This window comes from Podarcis filfolensis, assembly GCF_964270895.1.
Source record: "Podarcis filfolensis genome assembly, chromosome: 11".
NCBI lineage: Eukaryota > Metazoa > Chordata > Lepidosauria > Squamata > Lacertidae > Podarcis > Podarcis filfolensis.
The window spans coordinates 28119411-28125968 of record NC_139613.1 but is presented as its reverse complement, the minus strand read 5'-3'; the positions used below and the strand labels follow the sequence as shown (position 1 = coordinate 28125968).

General features: G+C 43.4%; 1 long non-coding RNA gene across 1 annotated transcript; it reads right to left on the bottom strand.

The window, feature by feature from the left end:
- Window positions 1–2272: 2272 nt before the first annotated feature.
- LOC310744687 lies at window positions 2273–5803 on the bottom strand. Its single transcript, XR_014539647.1, has 2 exons — window positions 4876–5803; window positions 2273–3336 (listed from the first exon to the last, which is right to left on the bottom strand). It is a non-coding gene; the product is annotated as an uncharacterized lncRNA (long non-coding RNA).
- Window positions 5804–6558: the final 755 nt, after the last annotated feature.

The window sequence follows — 6558 nt, the reverse complement described above, 5'->3', positions numbered from 1 at the left end:
TGTATACCTTACCATAGCATAACTTACTCAATCAGTTATAATTTATTACTTAAAGATGAGATGCTGAAGCGATTAAACTGACTACTCCATGGAAGGCTCTCCCCTCTGCTATTCTGGACTCCAGTGACTTTAAAAATATGAGATTCAGTGACTTTAAACTACAGCTTGGGGGGGGGGCGTTCTGAGACTAAGCCTTAATCCTTAATGTTTCAGTCCGTCCCTTATAAAACCAGTTTAGACTGACAAAGATTGCAGTTATCAGTTTAACTGATCAGAAATGTCTTGGGCTGCAATACTAACAGTGTCTGAGCAGGAATAAGTCCCACTGAATTCACTTGGGCTCACTCCCATTGTACCCATAATCAGTTTCCCAAATGCTGCTGGGTGGCGCTGTGGGTTAAACCACAGAGCCTAGAACTTGCTGATCAGAAGGTCGCCGGTTCGAATCCCCGCGATGGGGTGAGCTCCCGTTGCTCGGTCCCTGCTGCCAACCTAGCAGTTCGAAAGCACATCAAAGTGCGAGTGCAAGTAGATAAATAGGTACTGCTCCAGCGGGAAGGTAAACGGAGTTTCTGTGTTCCAGCGGGAAGGTAAACGGCGTTTCTGTGTGCTGCTCTGGTTCGCCAGAAGCAGCTTCGTTATGCTGGCCACATGAAGCTGTACGCCGGCTCCCTCAGCCAATAAAGTGAGATGGGCGCCGCAACCCCAGAGTCAGCCACAACTGGACCTAATGGTCAGGGGTCCCTTTACCTTTAACTACTTAATAGAGCTGAGCAATGTCTGGTTTTAAACATTGTGATATATCAGCAGCTAAACATCACAATATTTCAATATATCAGGGGTAGGCAACCTAAGGCTTGTGGGCCAGATGCGGCCCAATCACCTTCTCAATCCGGCCCACGGACGGTCCAGGAATCATTGTGTTTTTACATGAGTAGAATGTGTCCTTTTATTTAAAATGCATCTCTGGGTTATTTGTGGGGCATAAGAATTTATTTTTTATTTATTTTTTAAAATATAGTCCAGCCCACCACATAGTCTGAGGGATGGTGGACCAGCCCACAGCTGAAAAAGGTTGCTGACTGACGGAAATCCAGCCGTCATGAGATCGCTTAGCATAGAAAAATGACACAGGGAGCCAGCTATATTTTCATGATGGATAAGAGCAGCTCCTTTCTCTGCCCTCCTCCGATTTATTCTCCTTTGTTCTCCCCAGCCGCATGGCCGTTTGCCAATGTCTCACGTTACCTCATCCGGTCAAGGCTTTTATTACACACATCACCATATAGGGTCATCACTGCCCAGAGGAAACACAACTCCATTTAAGGTCAATACATTCCAATACATCGTAAAGCTCGGAGTGCTGGTCAGCCGAGGTCAGGGGGCACCCTGCAATATTACAAGCCTCTGCTATGGCTTTATGACTCCCACAGCTGACCCCTGTGATATACATATCATGATGTCTGAAATTGGAGATCAGGTGTAGGGATGGGGAGGGGAGAGTAACCTCCACCACATGGTTTGAGTGGGAGGGGATGGGGGTGCCTCAAGCCACAGTCCGTCCCTCCGTAGCAAAGATGTTTGTCCACTGGCTGCTGCTTTCCTGTTGACTGAGAAAAACACCTCCACCTCCTCAGTGCCAGGGGAAGGTAGTGCCACGGTGCTTCAGCAATGGCCATGCCTCCTGATCAGCTTAGATCAGCAGTGATGGCAGCTGCCCTGTTTTCTCTGAGGCAACTCAGATCATTGGCTGAGATCATGCAATGTTGGCGGTGCCTTGAAATCAGCTGCCTGGCTATCCCTTGCATGAGCAACAATGTATTGCTGAGTCAAAATCGTTGCCGTGGTGTGATTTTGAAACTGATTTGGGCCAATATGAAAAATTGCAATGCTACTACTTAAAATTTGTACTGCATCTTCCCCTCCCTCTTATGTTTTAGATACAACACAGTCCATAATTATTGAAATAATCAGGATACTTACTGTTAGAGGGGACTGCAACTTATGTTTAACATTAGAGTCACATGAGGATGGACTTTTTAACTCTTAGTGCCATCACCCTATTACAGCAGCTACCTGGTTTTTATGCAAGTATACACAGCGATTCATTTTAAATTGTTCACTGATGAAGTTGCATTCAGTTACCAAGCAAAATCTTGGTATTTGGTTCCAATTACCTACTGAAACCCTTTTAGTATGCAAAGGCAGTGTTCAAAAGAGTGAATCCTGGTTAGAGAGCAGACTTTTAACTTGCAATCACACACAGAGATGCTTGTTTGTAAAAAAAGTAACCAAGTAGTTTATTATAGGAAATACATACTTAGACCAGAACTAGGAATATTTCTACCCAACTAGTCTACAGTAGAACAAAGCCATGTTGGCTCCTTTGATCTCTTGGAGGGTAGTTCCAGAATGACCTCTTAACTTCAGGGCAGAGAGAAGTGTAATCTCACAATATCATTCTAATACCATGATGCCTGACAGAGTAAAAGACTTACAGGTTAAAGGTATAGGGATGGTCTGGAAATCTGGAGGTACCTAACTGTCTTAACCTATGCAGGACCCCTCTTCTGCTGAATTGCACCCAAACTTCCCAACAATCCTCAACCTTAAAGTAGATAAGATTATAATAGCTTTTCAGTAAGAGGGTGTTGGAATAACTTTCATTGTGAAATCTGGGAATGGTTCTCAAAACAAGGTAACATGTGCACCTGTGTAATTGCCATAGGCATGAGCAGAACAAAAATGAAAATACAAATCTTCGATTTTTCTAGCCCACCATTATCACATATCCAAGGCAGCTAAAAAAAAGGCAGGAGAATAAAATTATTTCTAAGTAGTCATGCTGCTTAAAAGCTTTTATGGGAAACACAAGTGGATTCACATGGTCTATTGTCGTTTCACCCTCAAAAGTTTTACACATAGTTCCATTGGTAGAGCATCTATATTTTAAATCGGGGGTGGCCAACTCCCAAGAGACTGTGATCTACTAACAGAGTTAAAGACTGGCAGTGATCTACCCTATTTTGGGGGGTTCAGTTCACAGTTGTTCAGCTTTTTTGAGGGAGGAGGAAAGCCCGTTTCTTTGGGGTTCAAGGCAAAGGTTTGAGCTTTTTTGAGGGGAGCCGAACTTGTTGAGCTTCTTTGGGGGGGAGCCACTGAGCTACCAGTGATCTATCACAGACATCCAGTGATCTTCCGGTAGTTCACAATCTACCTGTTGGACATGCCTGTTTCAAATAAATGGGGGGGGGGTGTCCACATTTTGCTTTGCATGGAAACGTATTTCTAGTGTGTCAAAGCTCTGGATCCAACTTTCACAGCTTCTCAGTCAACCTATAAAGAAAAGAGAACATTTAAGGATTACTGCCTATGGTATGACTTGTCTAAAAAACAAATAGTTTGTGGCTCCTTGTACAGACACTGTAATGGGAGCTTTGCATAACTACAAAATCTACTCCCTTAAGCAGTCATTAGGTTTTGGGGGAAAATATATATGCAACCAGCAATAGAGTTCCTACACAGGTCAAAGGAACAGGACTTGCTTTTGCAGTTTTGATTTTGGAGGCTGTAACCAATAAATGCAGTACATTTAACTGCCTTATTTTCTCAAACCTCCGTAACTTGCCATTTAATCACACGCATTTAAGAAAGCATTTGATAAAATTTATGCAACCAGGACAAGAGCAAGGTCTTGGTTCAATCTTTTTCTGCAACCAACGCAACCTTAACAAGCTTGGTACTCCCATACCATGGAAAATCTCCACCCTCACCCTCTCGATATAATAAGCCAGAAAGAGCCTAGTAATGTTCCCACAGAGAAGTGTGTTTGCTTTACTTGAAAATTCCTTCAATGAAAGCAAGTATTTTTAGATTGTGTACTCCTGTGATTGGGATAAGGGAGGGAGGGAGGAGAACCAGAGCAAACCCCAACCCCTTTCCCCTAAAATCCTTGCTTGTAGCAAGCCCTTGCTGTAAAAACCTCCCTTTAAGAGAAGCCCACATTGTCTGAGGGCTGACAAACTAGCAGCAGGTACTTGCAAACTACTAACATCATATGGGCTTTAAAGTGATTCTTTTCTAGTAGTCTTTCTCCTCCAACATCCCATCCTAAAACACTTACCTGAGGGGGGGGTGCAGTAATAAAAATGTCACAAGTCCAGGTAGCAGTGTTAACTCCCAGCACTTATAAAACGGACCAGAAGTACACTCTGATGTATTTGTTTTACCTGGTGCTTAGTTTTCACCACTTACAAGGCCACTCAATACCTCACCTTGCTGCACTGATGGAGCGAGGCGTGCAGCAGCAGCAATGGTGCGTCTTCCTCTACTGCTGCTGTCCAGTAACGCGACAACATTGGACTTAAGCGGGAAAACGCTCCGGACTGTGGCCCCGCCCCGCTCCATACCTTTGAGAAACATGAGCAATTACAGGACACGGAAATGTTCTAGCCCGAGTTATTCACGTTACACCGCCGCATGGGCATAGCTAAGGGGAGCAGGGGGGCAGCTGCTCCCCCCCCATCAAACAAAACTATAGGAATACTTAACTGACCAATCACGTCGGTTCTGCCCCCCTAACAAAAGTCCTGCCCCCCAAAAAAAGTCCTGTCCGCCCCCTAACAAAAATCCTGCCTACACCTATGCTTAGCACTCTGGAGTAGAAATAGCAAGGAAAAGTAACTCTGCACGTGTTCAGAGGCATACTTTCACTCCGCAAGTCTAACGTGTTTTTAACATTAAAAAACAAACAATTCAACCGTGCGCAAGGAAGATGTTTCATGATCTGCTAGCGAAATAGAACTACGTACTGGTCACCAAGGCCTACACACCAAGGCCTAGGAGTAAATCCCACTGAATTCCGACAAGACTTACTTCGGAGTAAAGAAATGCGTTTGCTTGTTTGCGCTGCAAAGTGCGCGCCGCTGCTCACTGCTAAATGGTTGCAGAATCTTGCTTTTCCGATTCAGCGATTATCGTCGTTCTGTATCCTCCAGTTGGCAGTCTCAGCTTGGTCCGGGTTCATCCTACGGCGGCCTTGCAAGTTGCTTTCTCTTTTCATATCTCAATTTAGAAGCAGTTAGAGGCTGAGCGATGTCTCCATTCCACCCAGCTCATTTTCCTTCCAGCCCCTTTTCAGATCTGATGCAAAGCGAGCCTTCGCTTGAAAGTCCGGGGGAGCAAAGCCACGGCGCATTCCTCCACCTTCCCTGACTCGAAGAGAGCCATCTTGCTCTGCTTAAAAGGTGCAAAACGTCACGTGCTTTCTCTTAAAGAAGCCGTGCTCTCTTCTGTTTCCGCGCTAAAATTCATTGACGTTCAAAACTCGTGTGCTTTTCTCCACTTTGAAACAGTTCAAAATTATTTTGCAGTACTCTGGGGGAGGGGAAACCCAGATAGAGCTTTCACATATGCCCTGCTGTCAAGGTAGATGTAGAATTCATGCATCTGATTTTGCCTGCATAAATACTATCTCTTGAAATTCATTTTTGTGAAAGATTGTGCCACACTGTTTGCAGTACACCACAGTATTGCGCGAACTGCGGGTGTGCATTTGTGCTGCACCCCCTACTTACAACATTGTTATGGTGTGCATCTTATGAATAGGAAAAAAGTGTGAAAACCAAACATCAAGGGTCACACATCTGGTTTCAGTCCTCACTCAAAATTTTCAAGCCATCCATGCAGTAGAAGGTGTGGGGAATCCTTGGCCCTCCAGATATTATTAGAGTACAGTAATTTTGTTTATTATCGCTGGCCACTGACTTTGTTTGCTAGGGCTGATGGGAGTTGTGGCATAGTAACATGCCGAAAGCCAAATGAGCTCTGCTCCTGCTGTAGCCAATAAAGGACTATGCACCTTATTACTATTATTGCTGTATTTACTTACACATTTGTTTTATTTCCTGCCATATTGCCTGGCGGGACCCAAGGCAGCTTACAAATAAATAAAAGAATCAGAAAAAACAAGTAAACATTAATAGAATTAAAACTATACAAATATAAAATATGTTAAAACCTACAAATAATTACAATAAAAACAGCACTGCACCAGCCCTTTCATTAAAAGCAGTCAATTCTCAAAAGCCTGTTAGAACAAAAAGGTCTTAAGACACATGCTGGCATAAGAACAAGGAGGGAGCCAGTCTAGCTTCCCCAGGAAGGAAGTTGCAGAGTAATGCATAAATATCTCAAATATATATAAAACAGTCAAAAGTAGTGTGCCTGACATTTTTCATTATGAAAATAATCAACAGAATAGTTGCAGAGAAACAGATGTTTATGCAATTTTCTTATGTGCCCATCTACACGAAGTTTTCTGTGTCTGAAATGCATGACATTTTAGGTGGACTCACGGATCCTTGCATTGAGAAATGTAATTAATTTCAAAAAAGTCATGTACAATTAGAGAGCAACTTCTAGCCAGAAAGTTTATGTTTTCATTGACTGACAATTTAGGTAATTTTGTTTAATGTAGTTAAAGGCTGCCGTTCAAGGCCATACCTTCACAAACCAAAGAAAAAGGCACATCAAATTAGCATACATTACTATGAGACA